The sequence below is a fragment of the Erpetoichthys calabaricus genome, chromosome 2, assembly GCF_900747795.2.
Source record: "Erpetoichthys calabaricus chromosome 2, fErpCal1.3, whole genome shotgun sequence".
In the NCBI taxonomy this organism is placed as follows: domain Eukaryota; kingdom Metazoa; phylum Chordata; class Cladistia; order Polypteriformes; family Polypteridae; genus Erpetoichthys; species Erpetoichthys calabaricus.
The window spans coordinates 160,949,880-160,976,411 of record NC_041395.2 but is presented as its reverse complement, the minus strand read 5'-3'; the positions used below and the strand labels follow the sequence as shown (position 1 = coordinate 160,976,411).

General features: G+C 37.4%; 1 protein-coding gene across 1 annotated transcript in view; it reads left to right on the top strand.

Moving 5' to 3' along the window:
• Positions 1–3,271: 3,271 nt before the first annotated feature.
• The window catches only part of ppp2r3a (protein phosphatase 2, regulatory subunit B'', alpha), a 195,071-nt gene continuing 171,810 nt past the window's right edge, over positions 3,272–26,532 (top strand). Inside the window, exon 1 of the mRNA XM_051923037.1 lies at positions 3,272–3,509. The gene's annotated coding sequence lies outside the window, so the exon portion shown is untranslated. The remainder of the gene's footprint in view (positions 3,510–26,532) is intronic.

Sequence of the window (26,532 nt, the reverse complement as noted above, 5' to 3'; positions counted from 1 at the left end):
TTTAGAGTTACCAATTAACCCAACACACATATGTATATGATGTTGGAAAAAAACTCATGCAATAAAATTGCAAAGGAAACATATGTAAAACTTGGGCAAAAATACAAATATTTCAGAATTTCCTACAGTTACAGAATACAAAAAGACAGTTCACTAAACAATTACAATTAAAAGTACACATTAATTATGAAATTGATCACATTGATCAGGTCTCCCTGGACTGAACTTGGGAACCACTGCACTAGGAAACCAGATTGGCAAACTACATTAAAACATGACAAAGAAAAACTAAGCATGCAAAGTTAACAGAAGTACATAATAAAACCAGAACAAATAAAAAACGAAACAAATGCAATAAAATGTAAAAAATAACAAATCATTTTTTTATTTCTATCTGTCACACCAATGAAATAAGATACCTGGTCATCGTTCAGTGCGCAGTCATGAAGTCTTTAACATAGTGTTCGCTTTTTTTGTACAATATTGTTGTTTATGTTATTGACTACAATTTTTCCATTTTGTATTTTAAACAATATTGACTTATTTGGATTTTGACTTCTGTCTTTATTGTTGGCAATGAATGTATCTTATTGTTTATAGTTGCTTCTGACCATCTATTGATTTTCTGTCCTTATTCACGTTCTTCATTTTCTAATTCTGCAAAATGCTCTTATAATATTGTCACTGCTTCTTCAGCCTTGCCACATTTGACAAAATATTTTGTGCCCAAAAAATAATTCTAGCCTTACAGCAAAGTGAGAATGCTCTGCAAACCACTGGTGTCCAATCTTGGTATAGTTCCTGCTTTGCAAAAAGTGGATTAAAAAATTAACATGTGGAAGAAATTTTCAAAAATGTATAAGAAAGTGTAAAAAAATGAATTGGCTTGGGGATTAGTTTTGAAATTGCACTTTGCCTTGCAAATCCTAAAGCTTTAAACCTTTATATCTTGTTGCATACTTCAACACTTAATATGTCACAGTCATAAAGCTTACTTGAATTGAATTACTATGTACTGTAAGATTTCAGAGAGTGACACCTAATTAAAGCAAACGCAACATGACTTGCATTTTAGGAAAGTAAAGAAACTATTTTCAATGGTTGCATGACTTCTTGGAAAAAGTAAAAATGAACACTGCAGGTTATTTCACCTCGTAATAATAAAAAAGATAATTAAAGAAATAGCTCAGCTATAGATGAGAGTGACACCTGATTTAAAAACTGGTTGAAGGAAAACCAAGAAATCTAGTGGGTTCACTAAAATCTAGTTCTGCGTAAATTTAATGCATAAAACTCAGACAGTTAAATGTTGCCAATACCATTTTGGAAAGATGTGGTAATGACTCTCAAGCTTGGGTCTCCAAACCTAAATTAAACTGTTAACACCAAAGCAAAAGGCAAGAAAAGTGATGTAGACATAGACATATGCATTCATCCTGTTATTTTATGTTGAGTATTGTTGTTAAATTTTGAAGATTAGTACAATTTAATGATGCATGACAATGTATTATTATGTATTATTTACATAACATATTTTTAGGTATTCATTGAGTCATTCCCCTTCTATTTCTCCCACAAGGTGAAAGAAGAAGAAAAGGAAAATAAAAATAGTCTAAAATCAAATATTGTTTTTGTGTTTAAAATAAGAAGTAGTGAAATGTCCATGCAAGCAAGTTATATTTTTTTAAATAGCTAGGTTCATCTCTTTGAGTAAATTGCAGGAGTGTGCCAGAGGGTTTTTCCGGTTGAACAGTTTTAGATGATTAGCTAGCAATGTAACAAAAGCACTATATTTGATTCTAGGATGACTCGGAAGATGGGATGTGGCTAAGGTGATACATCAAGGGCATCCAACAAACAAGTAAAAATAAACACCAAGAATAGTCTGAGTCATCCACTTCTATCTGTGTTGTAACTTATACGTAAAATGCATACTGTATTTGGTTTGTCATGCCACTCTTTTTCCTACAAAAACAAAAGAAAAAAAATTATCTTCACTCTAAGTGAAAATATATAGGCAAAGGAGTCCAACACCTGGTTAGATTTCTTGTAAGATGGATACAATCCAGGCTATATTTTACATGGTGTAAGTTTGAATTAATGTGTATACTGTACAAATAAGTCACACTGGTATGACTGTAATTCAGAAGTGAGTAGAATATGGCTCCTGTATTTTATATTTTGTCAGGTACTATTTCTTTTATTTATTTCATTTTGCATAATGAAAACCTGACAAGTATCTATCTGATTGTAACAATTTTAATATAATAGTAACAGTATTTTACAAAAATTAATCTAGATTACAGCTGTTTCTCTGTACTAGGACTACCAAATTGTGAGTTGTTGTGTTTGATTTCTGTATATTACCCCATACAAATACTCTTCATAAGCACAGTAAATTTACATTTTTCCCATGACTTCCACTGCATCCATGATAAACTGGAATCAAATAACAATTTCTGCATCATTTGCAGACAATGTGTTTGTTTCTTGGCTTTGTCTCAGTGTTAAGATTACTTTTGGCTTGAAGCCCCAGTAGCCTAAGACATGCATGTTAGGTTGATTGAGTATGAGGTCAGAGTGGTTTGTGTGCCATGTGATGGCTAGCATTGCCAGCAGAGAAAAAAGCTGAAAAATGATAAACAATGTCATATATCTATATTTGTATAATCATATACTTAATTATTGAATATTTATCAATGAAGGTGGGGCAGCTTCTATAAATGACATTAAGTCCGTATTAGAGGAGATTTCAGAAGAGCCGGATATACACCTGTATGTGAGCTAGATGGGTTGCTTTTGCAAAACAGACTTCTGATGTTAACTCGTCATTCAGTTCAACCAAATACGTAAACCGTCGAACACCTCTTAAGCTTCACCTTGATTCCTTACTTGTACACATCAGCAGAAGTCCATATGCCAATGTAATAAAGCGCCTATGAAGCAAATCTCCGTGCAGCCAGTTCAACCTCTCAAGTACGTAGTCCTCAAGGCGGTTAATGGTAGAAATGATTAATTTTCTATCGCACTCTCCATCGTAAATCCGTCCAACGGATGTCGCATTAGCCCTTTCAGTATACAAGAGAAGAGATCAAAAGGCAGCGGGTTATTAAAACAAACGCACACCTCCGTTTGAGTACAGAAAATGGGGCTTCGATCCAAACAGCCGAAGGGAATTTTTCAGCACAAGTAGAGCAATTAAAGTCGCGTTCGCGTCTGTTTGAATCCACGCCCCCTCGCGGGGCTGTCTAAAACTCCCCTCCAGCTGCAGCCCGAGCGCCAGGCTCCACCGCGCACTTTCCTTTCCATACGAGTGGGTTCAGCGTGTGCTGTTAGCTTGAAAAGTCCTCGGCGCCGTTTAGAGGCCGTCGCTTCTGCCCGTTTTGCCAAAACGCTGTCTGGAAGTCGCTTTGTTTAGCTGACAAGGACGCCAAGAGGATCCGCAAAGGGATTTACGTTCAGGTCGCGGAGACTCCAGCGGTTGCATTTGCTCCAGAGCAAAAAGAAAGGTACGCGGCATCGACCTCTTTTGGTAACGTGAGCCTTTCTACTTGCGGTAAACAGTGTCGCTCTGTTTTTCTTGATATGCTTGGCTAGACGAACACAATGGACAAACAGCGTGCTTTTATTTTATGATGTGTAGGGGGCTCCTTGTATAGGGTGGTGGAGTTGAGCAAAGTTTCTTAAGTTTTGTGTTACGCGTGGATTATTGGGAGACTTTTTCGGCTGCGTAGAAAGTTCTCTAATTTGTCCAGCCATGTATTTTTTCAGATTTGTGCTCTGTTTGTTTGATGTAAGAGCTGCACTATGAATGGACTCATTGCAAAGAAAAAGTGCACTTGTAAACCGCGGCGCCTTGAGCCGTGCGAAGGAAAATAAAAGAAGTGACACTCGCGTGAGGGAGGGGCAACGCTCAGCTCGGTGTTGCTCGCCTGTGTGTGTGCGCGCACGCGCGCCCCCAGCGATATAAAAATCACGCCGCAACTCCAGTATGACACTCCACTCCCTCGGGACACGGGAAGTAAGCCAAAGCAGCAGATACAGAAGATATAATTTCTGAGCGAGCATCAGCTGCCACAACCCCTTTAAATCATTTGGGCATTAAGGGACGAAGAGGGTGCCTAGCCTAGAAAAAATGTCCGCAGCAAGTGTAATAAAACCACCAACATCTGCTCTACTTTTCACGATTCTCTGCACATTCTTCAGGTTAGAACGCTTATTTTATTTTGAAAGTTTGTCTACACAATAGCAACAGTACTTTGGATTGCCTTTTATCTCAATATATACTGTATTTTAAACTGAGAAAAATGTCACGCTTTACTATTGCCTTGAGATTGGAACTTTCACTGACAGCTCGGGCTGTCATCTTTGTCTTATCTTCCCTCTTTTTGACGTGCTGATCTGTTGACTTGTATTGGCATGCATTCATGCTGCTGAATCATTTGGTACTGTAATGTTAATCACTGTGTCCAGATAGGGTTTTCTTCTATTTATGAATGGAGCTTTGTAAAGTTTAATCTGGAGTGTAGGTGCAGATTTGACAGTATTCAGAGTATTCAGACTGTAGTGCTGCATAAACATCTACAACTGGCAAATCAGATGACTTGAACAAAGTCACTTTCCCACCTGCTTGCGCTGCAGTTGTATGTGTCAGTATCTTCCACATATTGCACTTCATTGCACATCCAATGAAGAATTAACTGTAATCTAGATACATTCTACATTTTTTTCCATTTATGTGTGAGTAATTTGCTCTGTGTTTGAACACATTTGATTTGATACTGTGTGCCAAGTCAAATTTTACTGTATTCCCGCCAGGTCTGGCCTCAGTTTGGGACTGGCATGCTCTCCCATTGCTCATGTGAGTTCTGTCCAGGAATAGTAAGGATGACTGGCTAGTCTAAATTGGCTACTCTGAATTGACCCGGCAGGCAGAAAGTATGACCTGGTGGCTAAGTCAGTTGACTTGTAAGCTTTAAGGTTTTCAGTTTAGCCAGACTTCAGGGCTTGCTGTGCACTTTTAAAGATCCTTAGAATGGTGTAAAGGTGTTTTATAAAATGATGGCTAACTGTGTTATGTACATACCACCGTCAAAAGTTATAGTGACGGAAATTTGTGGCATTCAGGTTTATTTCCAAATGTGTGCTGCCTGGATAGGTTTTCACTGCTTGTGACCCTGCATCGAAAATCAGAAGCTTCAAAAAACTTGTGGATGAATACAAAAAATAAAGATGCTTTAATGGATTAATGAATTATTATATCTATCTTCATTATTAATTGTGGTTAAATAACTGGCTTATAATTTGTTTTTTCTTGAAGTGTCTTTTAATATGTGTACTCTTAAGACAGGAGCAATATATTTGTAATATTCTATATGTAAATTAACTTAACCGTGCTTTGCAAAAAATACATCCCTATAAAATTATGAATTCCAGATGACACCCCTTTCAGAAATATTGAATGTTAAAAAGTCTGAGACATATTGTATTATAATTCTCATAAATGCTTTGAACATTTGTCCAGTTAGAAATGTGCAATTTAAAATGGAGAGGCCTCTGTTAAGAATGATGTTCTCAAGAAATATTTTACATCTTATACCTCACTGTTGAGGATAGGATGGTTGCACAACAGTTAGCACTTATAGCCTGGCTTAGATTTCCAGCCTAGTCACTTGTGGAGTGTGCATACTCTTTCTTTGCCCACAGGATGTTTTTTTTTTCCGACCTTCTGTACATAGTAAATTCAGTAAAAGCCTTAAACTGGTGCAAAATGTATGAGTGAATATACAGTATGTGCCCTGTAATGTAATGGAATTTCATCTATATTGGTGGTTTCTGCTTTCTGCTTAGCGATTCTTTGGAAATTTAGCAGTTAACCAAACTTTAGTGACAGAAAAAGGTTAATTGATTAATTTTTCTATGCCTGTATCTGGTAAATGGAGAACTACTGGTGCTTACCACTTTATGAAGCATTAAAATATTTTGCATTGGCAGGATACTCATTAGCAAAGCAGAACCTACATTCATATTAAGGTTATAAACACACACACTACTAAAAATGTAGCTGGCATGCTTATTATTACACATACTTTAATGTTAACATTTTCTTTTTTAATATTTATTTAAAATAGTGCCAAATGTGTTATAGAGTGTCACTGGTAAAACACACCTATTTGTTACTTTGATCAGTTTAGTAACTTGAATACTTTTAGAAATGGTCAAGTGTTAAAGTTAAATTTATCTATAGGAGAGAAATGTAGGAAATTTAGCTTGCTCTAGAAAAAAAAAAGGAAAGGAAAACAAACCGTTTTAGTGTGTGGATTTTTTAAAATCTGGCAAGTTGTGGTCAGTGTTCTGCCAACTTCTACCCACTGATGTCTAGCACATCCCACAGCCGTGTACGTGTGATATAAACCATTCATGGGTAATTAGCAGTATCTCTCTCAAGTGGAATAAACATTTCTTCCTGCTGGGAGTGAATATGTGCCCTGCCAACCTTCTATCTGACAGATCAGTGGAGTGGAGTGAGCCGTTGATAAGAACTGAAATGTGTGTATCCTGTACTCATTTGCCAAGTACATCTTCCCAGTGTAATTAGATATTGCTTGTTAAACTCATCAGCCTTTGTACCAGATTTAACAAGTGCTTCCTGGTCTACCTTCAAGTTAGGCTAGCAGCTATTTTGGTTTCTTATTTTAAGAAGTGGCAGTGTATTGTTTTTTCCTGTTTAAATACGGTTAAGTTTGATCTTTCAGAGACATCCGTTTATTCTGATGCCAAATATTTCACTAAATGAAATATGATTTGTAAATTTTAGTTTATTGTTACCCCCATTTTTGTACAAACTGTAAATGCAAAAGGACATTTGGAAAATGTTGCTGTAATTTATTTTTTGGATCATTGAGTATAAACCTCTGACCATTTAGGCCGCTTGGATGCACACCAGACCATGAAATAGTATGAGCTGAAGTACTGTCATCTGTTTTGCTTTACAGAGACACAGTTATGTACATCAAAAGAAATTTTACTATATAGGCAAAGAATTAATTTTATTATTACTATACAGAGAGTTGGTCTTCTTAATGTTCACAAAACAATGCATTCAAAAAGCTGTTCAAAATCTTTTTTTTTTTGTTTGCTTTAGAAAGCTTGGGAGTGCAAGTTTTTCACTATTCATATTTCATCGAGAGGAACCTTTTATTGTACAGTGTGTAATGGGTTGTGGGGGTGTGTATTTTTGTTGTGACCCCTTTCATTACCCCTAAGGCATGGCAGCTCCAGGTTTTTGATAAATTCTCTTTTACTCTCTTTCTGTAAATGACTTTTATTTTCCAGCTAAATTAACACCATTTGATTTGTAGTTTTATATTTGAAATTTAAAAAAGTGCAGGCATGGGTAACGTACAATAAATTAGACATGAATGCTGTACTCTTCTAGTTATACTGTAGCTCCCCATCTATCTAAAAGTTAATCTGAAAGAAAATCTAGAAGCTCTGTAGTATTATTGGCCAGGTACACAGTGCATGTTAACAAGAGCACTTAGCCTATTAAAACGCAACAGGTCTTGACCGAACAGTGGTACAGAGATTCCTGCTGCTGCCTGTTAGCTTTAGTGTGTTGGTCTAATTTTTTGTGTGGAATTTGTACGTTTTGGAGGTTCTCCAGGCACAGTTGATTGAAAACTGTAAATATGGTGCTGCGAGTGCAAGGATGAGCTTGTGTGGTCTTTGGAATAAATTGGCACCCTGTCCAGGTTTAGTTCCTGTCTTACTTCCAGTGTTCTTAGAAATAGGCTTCATCTTCCCACTACCCTAATACTGGAATAACCAGGTCTAGAAAACTGATGGATATTCTTAATTTATCCATGCTCTGTCTTCTGGTTTGAAATGACACACAGCTTGCCAACGGGGCATGCAATTTCTTGTGTGTCTGAAATTACAGCCTTCCCGTTAATAACTTTGTACAGTTTCTTGCTAAGTAATTTGGTATGAAAGTGCTATACTGTATAAAATACAGTAAAGGATTATGACAAATTTGTCTTTATGTTCTTCAGTCTGCCAAAGATTTTTATTCAGAGGTTCTTGCTATGTGTCTGATTTCGGGGATGATGTGTACTCCAATGCTGTCGTCCACATTTTAGCATCAAAGTTAGACAAATGATAAAAATGCCAACAAAATAACTTGTTTCACACTTGTATTATATACAGTATGTGTATGCACTGTTTTTCAATTTTATTCTGGATGGAAGTAACAAGGCAGGCTTTAACATTTTCTTGTTATTAGATTGTATAGTCTGCCAGTGGTGTGCTTAAGACAAATATGTGTTGCTTTTAATGACTTCAGTTTTTTGTAAGTTCATATGCCAATAATCTATTTTGCATACTTTCAAAATACTTTTTAAATACACTATTAAATAACCTGAGGTAGGAATTGTGTTGAATAACACCATGATCCCGACTCGAGTCATCTCTCAAATATAGTATTACAAAGTCAGTTCCTGTCTCTCCTTATGCATACTGCACTAGTAATTTTAATGTGGTATCAACACCAGGGGCCTTATGTATAAACGGTGTGTACGCACAAAAATGTTGTGTACGAACATTTCTACGTTCAAATCGCGATGTATAAAACCTAAACTTGGCATAAAGCCATGTACATTTTCACGGTAGCTCCAACCCTGGTGTTTGCAAGTTCTCCGCTCGGTTTTGCAAACTGGCGGCACCCAGCATCAAAGCAGTGCTACTATTCCTGTGTGGTTACCCTTTCTTTTTTAGATCCACAACCCTGACACGGCTTTATCATATACACTGAAACTAACTACATATTGTTTATTAGTTTAAGGCATCTGATTGTAATTAACCTATAACAATATAATGGTCCAGGGAATAGCCAAAGTATACCAAATTCTATAGCTGCTTTAGCGTTGTTACTCTTACAGCACCTTCTTTTTCTTCTTTCAGCTTCTCCTGTTAGGGGTTGCCACAGCGGATCATCTTTTTCCATATTACTCTCACTGTACCACTCAGAGTATTTATATCACTATATCTGAGTGGGGAATCACAGATCTACAGCAGCTGATCAGAAAGAGAATTATCGGTATACAGCATCAAGCACACGCTGTCTTAACCATGCTGCCTATTTGAACTGCTCTCACACGGCAAATGCTTCAAGCCTTTCCTGTATGGACCTCGCGGTTCAGAAACAGTTTCATCCCAAGACATATAAACACACTCAATCAGTTCATCAAGTGCTCCTTGTAGAACTGTTTGTACTTATAAGTACAATTACCTCACTGTAAACTTGCACCACGGTTATAATATTGCACAACCTGAGCCACTTTATAAAGCACGTATTTACATATGATGACAATATAATTTATAAGATGAAATGCAGCAAAATATGCTTATTATATTATACAGATGAAACTTTAACTTCATTTAAATAATCTATATTGTTAATAATTAAACATGTGAGGACATGGTGTCGCAGTGCTAGCAAGGAGCTGGCACTCCGTTCATGGATTGTTCCTGCTGTATTGTTACTGGTGCTGACGCGACACTGGAAGGATAGATGGATAGGATAATTAAATAAGTACTACGAAGATATTTCAATGTTCCTTAAAAGTTTTGAAGAATCGGTGTTCTAAGTTTACAGATGGCTTAACATCTGTTACAGAGCTGATTGTGTGGTGATTGGGTATTTGGAGAAAGAAAAGTAAGGACAGGAATTGGGGGTTAGTACGTTTGAAAGAGACAGTACTGCTACAATAAAATATTTCATTGAAGGTCGCGCACGATGCAGCAAGCATCTTGCTTGAGACATGAACAATCACTGTGCCACAGTGTTCCCATGTTTAATAACATGCTTTAACTCCAATCATCATGAAAATGATATCACATATACATCTCAGTATTTTAATTATTCAGAGAGCTGTAATATTACGAATGTAATGGATTCTGTGTCCTGTTGGAGGAAGAGAAAGCCCAGAAGCACGTAGTGATTCACACACATAGAGCACATAGAAGATCAAATACAAAACAAATCATTTAATGTGCTACTTTAGTTACGATGGAATTTGAGAAACTAGTAAATTAAACGATTTTAAGATGAAGTTTATGATGTTCTACTTTAATGACAAAATAAACTACATGATTAAAGAGGAAATTTCGAGATTAAAGTTGACATTTCGTGCTTTTTTCCCACTGTGTCTTTTTTTTTTCTCGGTACCCTAATAAACTTTCATACGACACTCAGACAGTGGGCTACGACTCACCTTTTCACGGCGACTTTGATATGTGACAACTTCTTTTTTATTTCGGGCACTGTGCGACTTTGTGAACTTGAGCTTTCGAGTTTCTCCGACAGTCTATGTCACTTGATCAACTTCCTTTTGTTGTTTATACCACTGTTTAAACCAACAAATAGTAAGTTTTTCCTTGCCTCCACTTGGTATTTGCTGAAATTCTTCTATTTTCCCTCGTGGTTTTGCCATTGTCTTTTCACAGAACAGGAAATAATAATTTTAATATCTAAGTTGAAACCTATCCTTTAGACTCTACCCTAACAAAATTGGCAAAAACCTCGGCACAGTTCTTAATGCTCTAAATGTGTCAATTGCCGGACCATTATAAAAAAATAAATCAGATCTAGTGGTAAATGTACTTAATAGATGTTGACCAGTTTCATGTCTTCTTTTATCACTGTCCAGGATGTAGCTAATATAATATTGCAGAATGCCCATGAGGGGGCAGGGAAGCTAATGAGCCTACATTATCAGAACTATAATCTTAACAGTGAATGCCTGTTTTAACTGAATGTGAACCCCCAACAATGTTGTTCACAAAAGTTTTTGCTTTCCCCTCTTCAATTCTCAATTCCCCTCTTCAATTCTCAACTGGTCATATCTCATTATAATGTTGGCAAAGTTTATATTACATTATGCTGTGTTTATGTTGATTAAATTGAAAGTGCTATGTTCTACTTTGAGTATAATTTAAATTATGTGTTAATGTATATTTATGTTGTATGGTTTACAAATTTACTGTAAATGCATTGAGCCTGTACTTGTTGAAGAATACTGTACAAAATGAATTGAATAAAGTAAATAATCTGTAAGGTACACAATTTGCCGTTGTGGCTTATCTTTGGAATGAACACAGTACATTTATTCAAAAAATATTCAAAACTGCCTAATTGAACTTGGGTTTGAATACATTTTTTCAAAATTATTTTACTGTCATATGGATATTTATAAAGATAAAGATTCAAGATTTTAAATGTCAAACTTATATAACCCAGTTTAAGGTCACAGATAGTCTGTGCCTCTCCAAGCAGTACTGGGCAAAGGATAACAAACAGCACTGGCATGGCAGAGCCCATACACTACCAGCTATTTTGAAGGTACCAGTTAGCCTAATCAGCATGCCTTGTGGATGTGGGAAGGAAATATTAATATCCAGAGGAAAGCGAGAACAGACACAGGGAGTTTGTAAACACCACACAGATAGCAGGAGTCAAATCTTGGATTGTAAGACTGTAGTAGTACCTGTCATAGGCCTTGAATATATTTAATGTGATGCTTAAAAAGTATTAGGTAGGGTAATTGTGAATGTAGAATAATCAGGATCAGATGTGGTCGGTAAATAAACATGGCAAAGTGACTGCTGGTAATAAATGGCCTTAAGACAAGTTGTCAGAAATGCAACTCTGCTTTTCAGTTTCTTTCCTCTGCATTTTCAACAGTGCACATCTTTTTAAAGATTTAATAAAGAGAAGATACAAGTACAAGTGACAGAATGTCAAGAAACTGTTCCAGTGTTGTCTTTGGTGCTTATATGTTATCAGCAAATGCTTCTTTGGCATAAAACACACCAATATTTGCCTCACTTCATTAGTTCTGGGTTGACAAAAAAAACTGAAATGGAAATTCATATAGGCAGTGGTCTGTGACAGAAGTATTAGTTGGAGTGAAAACTAGCAAGGTCACTGGACATTTAATATGTTATAGTCTTGCATTGCATTGTTGTGATACAACTCTCTCACGTTCTAGAATCCTACTTATATGCAGGATAAAGGAAGAAATTCCAACCCTGTTTCTTGCATTTAATACTTTTTATTGACAAAGGGAGCCCTTACCTTCAGAAGCATTGCAGAGCTGTCACAGACAAATGCTAAATTCAGCCGAATACCTGCGTCACTGCTTTTTCTGTGAGATGATGCATGCTGTTTCTAAAAAAAGCTTTTATTCTCCCTCTCAGTTTGGAGAGCATCACTACTTACTTATTGTGTGTCTGATAGCAGTTTAAAGGCATACATCTCCATGCCAACCACACTGAGAGCTACTTGTCAGGAGAATAGCTTACGTTTAATTTTCTTGTCTGTAAAATGGATTTTTTCATTTATTTTTATTTTGAATTCTGACATCTTTCTACCTATCAGACCATTAAAACTGTAATATGAATAACACACTGTTACACAAAAATAGTTGCTTCCTGTCTGTTAAGGAAAGAAAAGCATTTGGCTCACCTTTGAGATCGCAACTGTGGTTCAGTCTATTAAGTGATAAGGATGCTGATATCTGATGTTTATGTCTGATGTTTATGCCCTGATATTAGGAAGCTATATAATATCTGTGAACAAAACTCTGTAAGCAAAAAATCTGTCTGCAGCTTGTGACAAAATGGGAAGTGAAGTAGAGTTTCACCATGAAACTCTAAATGTCAAAAGCAATATGAAATAAAGTTTGACCTCTGAGTAAATCATCCATCCATCCACTTTCCAACCCGCTGAATCCGAACACAGGGTCACAGGAGCCAATCCCAGCCAACACAGGGCAGGAAACAATCCCAGGCAGGGTGCCAACCCACTGCAGGACACACACAAACACCAAGCACACACTAGGGCCAATTTAGAATCGCCAGTCCACCTAACATGCATGTCTTTGGACTGTGGGAGGAAACCCATGCAGACATGGGGAGAACATGCAAACTCCATGCAGGGAGGACCCGGGAAGCGAACCCAAGTCTCCTTACTGTGAGGCAGCAGTGCTACCACTGCGCCACCGTGCCGCCCTGAGTAAATCATTAGTTTTCATTTCCATCTGGTTACTGTTATTAAACTATGAGTTAATTTATGTCAATTTCTAGATTTGCAGGGTGATTTCAGTTTTCTGTGCAGGTTATCACTGTGTTGTCACTAGGAAAAGGTAGAATATTCAAGAATTCATTGCGATCCTAATTTGAATCTAAAAATATAACTTGAGTACTGATTATTATTAGTCACTGTTTCATTTTGGTCGACTAAGTCTCAATTAATTGTATCTTGTAGCAAAAATAGATGGATAGATAGTACTTTACTAAGTCTTGATTGAAACCGCAATTACTAAAGCAACTACATAGCACATGCAGTTCATGCACTGTAAATAATTTTTACAGTGTAAAACACAAATTGCAACTTAAATGCATCAGACCACAGCTTAGAATAGTGTACTACGTAGTGTGAACTAGTAGAACATCCATAGTGGTTTATCACACTCATTAAAAGTGGGCTTCCAGTTTGCATCTAAGTGACAGTCAGGGATTGTTTACTATTAAGTTAGAAAGTAACCGGAAGATGAAAATGTTTCTTTCAGAATACAGTGTAGTGTATATGCTTTGCAGTGTAAAACTTGCTTAACAAAAGATAGGAATGTCTTATTCTAAGCAAGTCTTAAAACTATTTTTAATGGCTAGTTAATCCAATAATTTTGTTTTCTAGTGCACCCAGTACTCTGTTATGGGATTGTTCACATGCATACAAAATATACATTGCCACTATTGTTTGTTGAGACATATTTTGATGGTGTTTATTTTTTATTTCTGATTTTAAGAAAGGCGAGTAAATAAAAAGTCTATATTTAAATCTGTTTGAATAAATTCATTAGTTTATGAATGAATAAACTAGTTAAATGCCACAAAGTAACCCATAAAAAAAGAAACAGAAACAGTTATGGGTTGACTATACTTCCGCATACTTGCCAGTTAGAGGGAATGCACAGTGGCTATGATAGACTTAAATCTCAGTGGTTGTTGCACATAGGCCGTAGAGTGCCTATAATAAGAAAATTAAATCCACATAAAGATTTGACACATCCAAATGTCATAGACTACTTACTGAAGGCAAGATAGCTGTTTTGCTGTTATTACTAAACCTCTTATTACTACTTGGAATGATGTGTACAATCATCATAATTTAAAAGTTTAAAATTATTTTAAGTCATTCAGTGTTTTATTTAATTTGTGAAAGTGGGAAAATTAGCTCTTGTATCATGGTAGATTTGTGTCCTTGTCCTAGAGCAAACTTCACATCACTTTTATTTTGGTTTATTTTAATTCTATATGTTATAGTGTCAAAGTAGTATAGGGAAAAATTACTTTTTCTGACTGTTTCTGTGACACATAAAGTACATTTTTTAAAAACAAGAAACCCAAAAGTCTAGTGTGTCTTTAAAGATTTTTTATCCTAAAGTACACAATCACTGAAATTGCTCTGAAATTCCCATCCAAAGTTGTAGTTCCACTTTTAGAAGAGAATATTTATGTAGAAAGAAATCTGTGGTAGTTCTGATTCCACAGTAATCAATTTTATTTTATTTCTATGCCTGGGATAACAAAGTGGAGCCTTGGTGAAAGCTGCTGCATCAAGGATTTGAAAGTTTGAATCCTACATCTGGTCTTGTGTTGAGTTTTCGTATTCTCCCTATGACTGACCATATCCCCAAAGACATAAAAATGTTAGTTTATTTAGTGTGTTTAAACTGGCTCTACGTGTGTGTGTGTGTGTGTGTGTGTGTGTGTGTGTTAGTGGGTAGTGTGCTGAGTTGGTGCTTTGTCCAGAGTTTGTCAATACCTGTCACCTCCCAGTGCAGCCTAGATAGGTTCTGTCCTTCCATAACAAACACTTTTATACATTATGTACATTGTAAAAGAAAGTAAACAGACAAGAACAGATGCACGTGGATCAAACTCCTTGTTGCCATGATCATCTCAATAGCCACTCACATAATACTCCAGTCAGATATATGATTGCATGGTAGAACCCATCCCTAAAGTTGATAACACAAGCTGTGGCCCCATAAGTCAATTAGTCATCTAGTCATAAGTCAACTAGTTATCTCTACCCTAACTGACCACATCTAACAGAGGGGCGCCGGGTACAAGATTGTGTACTTAGTAACAACAGATTTGCCAACACTTTCAAAAAACGTGCCAATAAGTAATATGCTGCCTGATTACATTATACTTTTTTATCTAATTATATTGTATCTTTACATTCTTTTGGCAATTACTTCTGTGGCCTAACATACAGTGGTGTGAAAAACTATTTGCCCCCTTCCTGATTTCTTATTCTTTTGCATGTTTGTCACACAAAATGTTTCTGATCATCAAACACATTTAACCATTAGTCAAATATAACACAAGTAAACACAAAATGCAGTTTTTAAATGATGGTGTTTATTATTTAGGGAGAAAAAAAATCCAAACCTACATGGCCCTGTGTGAAAAAGTAATTGCCCCCTTGTTAAAAAATAACCTAACTGTGGTGTATCACACCTGAGTTCAATTTCCGTAGCCACCCCCAGGCCTGATTACTGCCACACCTGTTTCAATCAAGAAATCACTTAAATAGGAGCTGCCTGACACAGAGAAGTAGACCAAAAGCACCTCAAAAGCTAGACATCATGCCAAGATCCAAAGAAATTCAGGAACAAATGAGAACAGAAGTAATTGAGATCTATCAGTCTGGTAAAGGTTATAAAGCCATTTCTAAAGCTTTGGGACTCCAGCGAACCAAAGTGAGAGCCATTATCCACAAATGGCAAAAACATGGAACAGTGGTGAACCTTCCCAGGAGTGGCCGGCCGACCAAAATTACCCCAAGAGCGCAGAGACGACTCATCCGAGAGGTCACAAAAGACCCCAGGACAACGTCTAAAGAACTGCAGGCCTCACTTGCCTCAATTAAGGTCTGTGTTCACGACTCCACCATAAGAAAGAGACTGGGCAAAAACGGCCTGCATGGCAGATTTCCAAGACGCAAACACTGTTAAGCAAAAAGAACATTAGGGCTCGTCTCAATTTTGCTAAGAAACATCTCAATGATTGCCAAGACTTTTGGGAAAATACCTTGTGGACTGATGAGTCAAAAGTTGAACTTTTTGGAAGGCAAATGTCCCGTTACATCTGGCGTAAAAGGAACACAGCATTTCAGAAAAAGAACATCATACCAACAGTAAAATATGGTGGTGGTAGTGTGATGGTCTGGGGTTGTTTTGCTGCTTCAGGGCCTGGAAGGCTTGCTGTGATAGATGGAACCATGAATTCTACTGTCTACCAAAAAATCCTGAAGGAGAATGTCCGGCCATCTGTTCGTCAACTCAAGCTGAAGCGATCTTGGGTGCTGCAACAGGACAATGACCCAAAACACACCAGCAAATCCACCTCTGAATGGCTGAAGAAAAACAAAATGAAGACTTTGGAGTGGCCTAGTCAAAGTCCTGACCTGAGTTCAATTGAGATGCTATGGCATGACCTTAAAAAGGCGGTTCATGCTAGAAAACCCTCAAATAAAGCTGAATTACAACAGTTTTGCAAAGATGAGTGGGCCAAAATTCCTCCAGAGCGCTGTAAAAGACTCATTGCAAGTTATCGCAAACGCTTGATTGCAGTTATTGCTGCTAAGGGTGGCCCAACCAGTTATTAGGTTCAGGGGGCAATTACTTTTTCACACAGGGCCATGTAGGTTTGGATTTTTTTTTCTCCCTAAATAATAAAAACCACCATTTACAAACTGCATTTTGTGTTTACTTGTGTTATATTTGACTAATGGTTAAATGTGTTTGATGATCAGAAACATTTTGTGTGACAAACATGCAAAAGAATAAGAAATCAGGAAGGGGGCAAATAGTTTTTCACACCACTGTATATACTTCATCTCAAGTCTCCAGTGCTTTGCTTGGTGCTTCTATAGGTCACACAATTAATTGAGACTGACAAGAATAATTTCAAAATTAACTTTGATATTTTCTGTCATGCTACCCTCGGTGTTTACTTTAAGAACTGTGAAGGTTGGGCGTACTGCATTTTCTTTCTCTTAATTACATGTTTTTGTAATCTGATGCTATGAAGTGCTCATCGTTAATTATGGGGGATGTTTCAGCTCCCCACAGACCTGTCACTTGGAGGTGGAAGGCGTTAGATTATACAGAGCACATGAAGTGAACAAACTCCTCAAAACCTGTAAATCCCCTTCTTTGCAAATTAGATTATAAAATAGTAAAATGAAAATAAAGTTTTTATGAAGTAGTTGCATCCAGTGGGACTTTTAGCTTTCTTGTAATAATGAATCTGGGCACAAACATGTAGTTGAAATAAATTAAACAACTACATAATGTCGTTTTGTCTCTTCTGAACTCTTGTTTAAATTAAAGTCAGAAGACACAAGAATACCTGAGCATTTAGATACTGGACAGATATGTATTATTTTTTAAATTATTTCTCTTTACCAAAAAACAGCAATTTTATACAGAGATGAGAATGAGTGGGTGAATGTATGAAGTGTCAAGAAATGAAAGACAAATGCTGAGTTAAGAGAAGGACCTTTTGTGCAGGTGATGCATGTTGTGCTGAGGAGAAACCAGTTAAATTGTTTTGGGCATGTAGAAAGAAATGCAAGTGAATACTGACAAAGAGGTAATAGAGTTGGAGAGGATGAGACACAGAGGGAAGCCAAAGAATACATGTTCAGAGGAGGTAGTAGCTGACATTAGAGAATGGGTCTCACTCTAAAGGAAGGCTTGGATTGTTGGAAGTGGAGGACAAAGATTATGGGGAGTGTCTGTCTAATCTGGGCAAATCTTGAAAGTCGCCATTAAACTAGTCATGATGATGTTATGGTAATGTGTATTTTTTATCTAAAACATTTTTTCATCAATGAACTCATTACACACATGGCACTCAATTAGTGTGTTCAGATGTTTTTGTCCAGCACTTCATTTATTAGTCTTTACTGTTCTGTAAATAAAATGATTCCAGCAATCACACACTAATGCTAAAGTCTAGAAAAGCAAAATATACCAATTACTTGCTTTTTTAAGGATTTATTGGCCAAAGCCAATGGTATCATTCACCCCTCATTTACTCAACTGTTGAAGTAATAAAAAAGCATGGCACAGATTCCAAAATAGGCATGAACTCTTCATTTCATGTTCTGCCAGTATTTGTTATTTGATTTACTTCAAGTGAAACTACATAATGAGCTATTAAATATCTGGTTGTGCTGTGATCATCTGTGTCTGCATTCATTTTTCTTTTTGTATTTAACCTAAACTGGAATGTGTCACCCATGTTTGATACTGTAGATGTTGTTTGCAGTATTTAGACTTACCACATGGGTTGGCATTCTGAAAAAAGTACATTCACCCTAAATCTCAATTTCATTTTGTAAGGTTGTTTACATGGATTAGAAGTGAATTAACCAGGATAAAAACAATTCACTTTGTTATGTGGGTTAGCCCATGTTCCATCACTCTCTTTTCAGGGCTGATGATGCAAAAAGCAGTAGAACTGTATATTGAAGAGGTAAGTTGACACAGATGTAGTGAGTTTATTTTTAATTTACAATTTAAAACTGTTTTCCATTAATCAAACAATGCTTATTGGCTGCACATAGAGTGAAGACCTTTAGAAAATGTAATTTTAACTGTGATCATTCTTATTTAACTGATGTCTTGATGTTTATGAAGTAATTCATGTACAGATTCTCTTGAATTATACTGTACATCATTTCGGGCCTGCACAGAGTGTACGTTTTGCTTATCAACTGCCACCCTCCCTAACAATCTCCCCCTTTTAAAATATCACTGTCAAAGAAACTAATAGGTAGGCTAGAATCTTGCTAGAAAAAAGAGCAGTTACTTCCAAGGTTGTCGTATTAGTGTGATGGCACTTTAAATGATTAGGACTTTTTCCTGCAGTGTGGTCTGTTGTGATGTGGTATGTAATGAATATCCCATCTTAAGTAGTAATGTAAATAGCTTGTCTGTTAATTGATAGCTTACAGTAATATCAAGTATTTGAAAATTACATTCTTTTTTGGACTTCTAACCTGGAGGCACATTACAAAACCTCTAGTCTTAAGGGATATCAAACTTAACGACTGAGTTGCTGGATCTCGTTGCCTTGAAAATGTCAGATTACATGACTAGAAACATTAGGATGATGAATGTTATGACTCTGGGTAGATCTTTTAGCACAATTTTTTGTATTTCCAGAGCATAACAAGCTCTCTGCTTAATGATAGGCAATATTTGTCCTTTTAATTTCTTTTTTTCAATTCTCTCATGGTGCCCCAAGTTTCTTTGTTCCCAGGTACCTCATACTTTGTATTGTACTTCTGGGAGAGAGCTCATTGATTGTCATCTCTTGCACACACATGAGCTCACCACTTCGACTTAAACATGTTTGATTTTGTTGGAGCGAGTCACAGACTGGTTTAACTGAGTCACTGGGGATGTCAAACTATGACTGGAAGTCATGGGAGTGCGCCACAACTGCTAGAAAATAAAGCCTATGACTGAAACTTGCTGGAAAAATTGTGGATGTGATTAGGGCTTTAGTGATTGAATTCTTAATTTGCATTTCCTCACATTTTGTGTCAAACTCATGATTAGAAAAGCAGGCTGCTCAGGAACGCACCTGATCTGTTAGCTACATTCTTAATAGCAGAAGACCAGAGAGCAGTGGAGTGCTGAGAGAACAATCACAGTATTTTTTGTACAATATGGCTTGTCTAAAGATACAGTATAATGAAAGCAGACATAGGAACATCCATCCATCCATTTTCCAACCCACTGAATCCGAACACAGGGTCGCGGGGGTCTGCTGGAGCCAATCCCAGCCAACACAGGGCACAAGGCAGGGAACCAATCCTGGGCAGGGTGCCAACCCACCACAGGACAGACATAGGAACATATCAGACTTAAATAATGCATGTGTAGAGGATGACATCCTTTATTTCACGTTCTTAATTAAATATCACAATGGGGATACAGAAAAAATCATCCTTGATTACCATTTTCTATATTTGTTTTTGTATGGAGAGGGACTACCTCTCTAAATGAAGAAAAGAATTTATTACTAATTTAATTTTCTATTATTTGTGCAAAGCAAATTGAGAAGGAACTCCCATTGAGCTGGTTCTATTGAAAACCAAGGCTTACAGATTTAAAGTGAATACTTTTGTCTCATCTGTAGATATAGTAAACTAATCATGGAAAATTAAAAGTAAAAACTCCCTCTTGGTCTTGCTTTGCACTGTAAATATGTGGTGGATTAAATAGCAAAAGTGAAGTGCCCAAAAAGTGGACACTTACTACTGCAGAATGCAATGATTGTGAAGTTTTAGATGTGATGCTAAAGGCACTATACAGTTGTGTTCACAATTTTATATCATTGGGAAAGTATCATGTGCAGATTGAACATATGCAAACACAATTTGAACCTTACTTTATTTATATTGTAAATATATTTTGTTTCTTAAATTAAATGTATTTTACAACTCCATTGACTTATGTTTCCAGTGGTATGCTACAGCATCCTATACTATCATCTAATGTGCTTTCATTTCTTTAATAGGATAAACAGAGTATGGAAAAATAATATATGGTAGTTATTATATGTGGTCAAACCATGCTGTAATGTTTTCCAGATCTTTTGGTACTGTTTGAGGCCATAAAGAATCAGTTTGTGCCAGCTACATTAATGGCAGTATTAGCCCATTGCAAAACACTTGCTTGCACAAAAGAAAATTAAGTGAAAATGGTAAGTAAGTACCACAAAGGACTTTATGCTTGTATTGAAACAAGTAGTGTAGTAAGATCCCAAACCTAGGTTCCTACAGATATCATACAGAAAATATTGTACTGTGGCTGTAAAGTAAGCACTTTACCAGCCTTGTCACTCAAGGCAACAAACATACTAATGGGCTTTCTGCCATGGGAGTTTTAAGGATGTCAGAGTGCTGTCCTTCTCATACATTAGGTCAAAATGCAATGCCACCTTTTTGTTTTGTTGGGACTAGAAGGGGAGTTGCCTTCTTGGGGCTTTGTAGACGTGCCTTGGCACCCCCTTTGGGTGACAGTTTGATCCTGCAGAGAAAGGAGAAGATACCATTAGTCAGCATTCTGTCTTGTCCCAGGGTTGTACTGCTTACATCCTCAGAGCCCAGAAGATGATCCCCACGCACACATGCATGACCAGGTTTATGATAAAAATCGTACCAAAGTGGGTGCCAAACCTTTGTATTCTTAATCTTTTTTTTTACTTTCTCCATATTTAATATATAGAGGTTTCATTTTCATGAAAAAAAAAATCTAAAAAAAATCCACTTCTCAGAAGAAGAAAACATATTTGGATATCTCTAGAAGATGTTTTAAGAATTTTTGTAAAAAAAATTTGTGTCTATGTGTTTGTGTGTGTAATAAAAAGTTTGTAAACACTTATGTTCTTATGAAATTCATTAGACAACTTCCACTCATTAATCTAAAGAGCTAATTAGGTTTTAGATAAATTCTATCTATTCAAGTTACTTTTAAATTAAGTTTATAAAGCTGATTCCCAAATGTTCACAAAACTTGGCATATGCATTTAGAGCTTTGAAAGAAAGACTTTTAGTGAATTTTGACTTTATCCAAAGCTTGAGCTTGGAGCTTTAAAAGTTCAGAATTTTCAAATACAGCTTTCACAGCAACTAAACTCTTTCATTCATGTTTCGACAATATTATATCATCATATGTTTTGGTAAATTTATACTTTGTCCTATGTAAATGTGAATAAAGTCATGTGCTGTCCACATCAGATTAACGAAGACATGTACAAGAAATATGCAATCTGTGGGAACTGTTAAAATCTAGTACTCTGGCAAAATGCAAACTAGTACAGTCTCTTCAACTCCAGCTGACTAGCACTCTTGAAGGCTAATTTATATTAAATTTAAAATTCACAAACTGATGTAATCAAAAGGAAAGCAAAGAATCAAGAAACCTGAGCTGAATACGCACATCTTACATAAGTTCCTGCCGACACTCTATTTCTTCATCTACATACAGTGCATCCGAAAGTATTCACAGCGAATCACTTTTTCCACATTTTGTTATGTTACAGCCTTATTCCAAAATGGATTAAATTCATTTTTGTCCTCAGAATTCTACACACAACACCCCATAATGACAACGTGAAAAAAGTTTACTTGAGATTTTTGCAAATTTATTAAAAATAAAAAAATTGAGAAAGCACATGTACATAAGTATTCACAGCCTTTGCCATGAAGCTTGAAATTGAGCTCAGGTGCATCCTGTTTCCCCTGATCATCCTTGAGATGTTTCTGCAGCTTAATTGGAGTCCACCTGTGGTAAATTCAGTTGATTGGACATGATTTGGAAAGGCACACACCTGTCTATATAAGGTCCCACAGTTGACAGTTCATGTCAGAGCACAAACCAAGCATGAAGTCAAAGGAATTGTCTGTAGACCTCTGAGACAGGATTGTCTCGAGGCACAAATCTGGGGAAGGTTACAGAAAAATGTCTGCTGCTTTGAAGGTCCCAATGAGCACAGTGGCCTCCATCATCCGTAAGTGGAAGAAGTTCAAAACCACCAGGAGTCTTCCTAGAGCTGGTCGGCCATCTAAACTAAGCGATCGGGGGAGAAGGGCCTTAGTCAGGGAGGTGACCAAGAACCCGATGGTCAGAGCTCCAGAGGTCCTCTGTGGAGAGAGGAGAACCTTCCAGAAGGACAACCATCTCTGCAGCAATCCACAAATCAGGCCTGTATGGTAGAGTGGCCAGACGGAAGCCACTCCTTAGTAAAAGGCACATGGCAGCCTGCCTGGAGTTTGCCAAAAGGCACCTGAAGGACTCTCAGACCATGAGAAAGAAAATTCTCTGGTCTGATGAGATAAAGATTGAACTCTTTGGTGTGAATGCCAGGCATCACGTTTGGAGGAAACCAGGCACCGCTCATCACCAGGCCAATACCATCCCTACAGAGATGGTATCATGCTGTAGGGATGTTTTTCAGCGGCAGGGACTGGGAGATTAGTCAGGATAAAGAGAAAGATGACTGCAGCAATGTACAGAGACATCCTTGATGAAAACCTGCTCCAGAGCGCTCTTGACCTCAGACTGGGGCAACGGCTCATCTTTCAGCAGGACAACGACCCTAAGCACACAGCCAAGATATCAAAGGAGTGGCTTCAGGACAACTCTGTGAATGTCCTTGAGTGGCCCAGCCAGAGCCCAGACTTGAATCCGATTGAACGTCTCTGGAGAGATCTTAAAATGGCTGTGCACCGACGCTTCCCATCCAACGTGATGGAGCTTGACAGGTGCTGCAAAGAGAAATGGGCGAAACTGACCAGGGATAGGTGTGCCAAGCTTGTGGCATCATATTCAAAAAGACTTGAGGCTGTAATTGCTGCCAAAGGTGCATCGACAAAGTATTGAGCAAAGGCTGTGAATACTTATGTACATTGTCATGCTTGGGTCACAGAATTGCACAGAAAACAGAGGAGGTTGAAGAGACTGGAACTTTATTCAAACACTGCAAACAAACATTTGGTCTCTTTAAAAGGTTTTTATACGTGCTACTTGACAGAACAGAGTCGACACTTCCGTTTCTCAATTAGAAGTAAGCATAGATATCTTCTTCTTCACTGTTTAGACTACAAAAAACTGGACTGGCCAAATGTTCCATTCTAGCTTTATAAAGAAAACTAGAAGGGTGGGAATTCTCATACACAGAACAGTTCCATTTGTAGCATCAGATGTAGTATCGGACCCTGAAGGGAGATATGTGATGGTCATGGGCAACTTATTTAACAGTAAAAGGATTTTGATAAATGTTTATGCACCCAATGTCGATGATAAGGAATTCATGCAAAATCTATTTGCATCCATTCCCAATGTGAACACTCATAAAATTATAATGACTGGGGATTTTAATTGTGTTTTAAATCCACTCTTAGATAGGACTCCTGTGACAGGGGGAACGACATCTAACACTGCAAAGACAATTACACAGTTTTTAACTGACCACAACTTATCAGACCCTGCAGTTTTAACAGCACTCACAGAATTTCAAAAGATATCTGGTCTTAGAATTAATCTGAATAAAAGTATACTCTTTCCAGTGAATTCACAAGCATATAATATTAGATTGGACACCCTACCTTTTACCATAGCAGATCAGTTTAAATACCTAGGGGTAAATATCACAAGTAAACATAAAGCTCTTTATCAACAAAATTTTGCCGTCTGTATGGAAAAAATTAAGCAAGACTTGCATAGATGGTCAACCCTTCATCTCATTCTAGCCAGAAGAATTAACGTTGTTAAGATGAATATCCTTCCTAAACTTTTTTTTTTATTTCAAAACATTCCAATATATATCAATAAGTCGTTTTTTAAGCAATTAGATTCAACAATAACCTCATTCATTTGGAACTCAAAACACCCACGTATCTGAAGAGCGACCCTACAAAGACCTCAGGCAGAAGGTGGCATGGCTTTACCTAATTTTCAGTTTTATTACTGGGCAGCAAACATACAAGCCATAAAAACCTGGACACAAAAAAATGAACATACGCAGGCTTGGTTCGCAATAGAAGTAAAATCCTGTAGTACTTCTTTATACTCCCTGCTCTGGCGCTCCAATAAATGCAAGTTATTGCAAATCCATATTACTAAACGAGAATGGTAAACCGGATATGGACGCAGGGACCTGCCCGTGGACGCAAAAGACATAGTGCGCAGGCGCCACACAAAGCCCCCCCCTCCAACGAGAATGGTAAACCGGATATGCCCATAGCACACAAAAAAAAAAAAAGGAGTCAGACGCAGGCGCCACACAAAGCCCATAGCACACACAGACTAGGGAGTACACACACTAACATAAATAAGAAATGAGACACAAAGCCCCCCTCCACAGGAAAAGCCACCCTCCACTAACAGAAATAAGAAATTATGCAACGCGCCCATAGCACACAAAAAAAAGGAGTCACACGCAGGCATCACACAAAGCCCCAGAGTGAAACGGGACAGACTACGGAGTACACACACTAACATAAATAAGAATTGAGACACAAAGCCCCCCTCCACTAACAGAAATAAGAAATGAGACAACGCGCCCATAGCACACAAAAAAGAGGAGTCAGACGCAGGCGCCACTCAAAGCCCATAGCACACAAAAAGGAGGAGTCACACACACGACGCAGAGTGAAACGGGACAGACTACAGAGTCCACACGGTGTCACCCATCAAGCCCGAGATTACAGCGCCCAAACCCAGTTTAAAACGTGACAGAATACGGAGTCGAGAAAGGTTCACAAATCAAACACGACATGATACGCCACCCCAGAGTAAAACGGGACAGATTTCGGAGTCCAGAAATGGTCACAAATCAATTGGAGTACGGAAAGCACCAGACAGTACGCAAACACACTACACATGCATGATTCACGCACCTCTAATAACCCGCAAGCAAAAACACAATATAGTACAGAAACCCCACAAATACGGACTCCACAACATATTTGAATCACATTACAGTAATACAATCACACAAACAACAGGACTCAGCGCCCCACCCCAGAGTAGAACGGGACAGAATGCGGAGTCGAGAAAGGTTCACAAATCAAACTCGACATGATACGCCACCCCAAAGCAAAACGGGACAGACTACGGAGTCCAGAAAGGGTCACAAATCAATTGGTGTACGGAAAGCGCCAGACAGTACGCAAACACACTACACATGCATGATTCACGCACCTCTAATAACCCACAAGCAAAAACACGATATACTACAGAAACCACACTAATACGGACTCCACAACATATTTGAATCACATTACAGTGATATAATATTTACAGTGCAACCACACAAGACACAGGCACAACACCTGATGGGCAATAAGAATAAACGAACACTCCGTATTAAAGGTTCGTCATCCTCACACGTGAAGACTATATAGCATAACTTAATCATCACATTACAGTCATACATTTTTAACAATTCAACCACAGAAAACGCTACGTATTAACAATAAGTGCAATCCATTATCCATGTTACTAACGCTAAACAAGGAAGAACTAATGTAATTGCGCTCACGCCTCCAAAGCAATAGACCAGATAACACTGTTAACGCGACGGGCTATATTATGTCCAAAGAATATTGATGTGGATCACATAATTAACCAAGTCATTGCATTACTACCTGGAGAAAGCCGCCTCTTTCAAAGTACTGACAGAATTGATTCTGCAGACGACATTGAACATCTTAATTTCCCTTTACAATATCTGAACACTATTAACCCAGCCGGATTGCCACAACACAATCTTAACCTTAAAATCGGAAAAATTGTCATGCTATTAAAAAACGTTAATACTAAACAGGGTTTGTGCAACGGTACACGTTTAGTCATCAACACCATGTCAAAC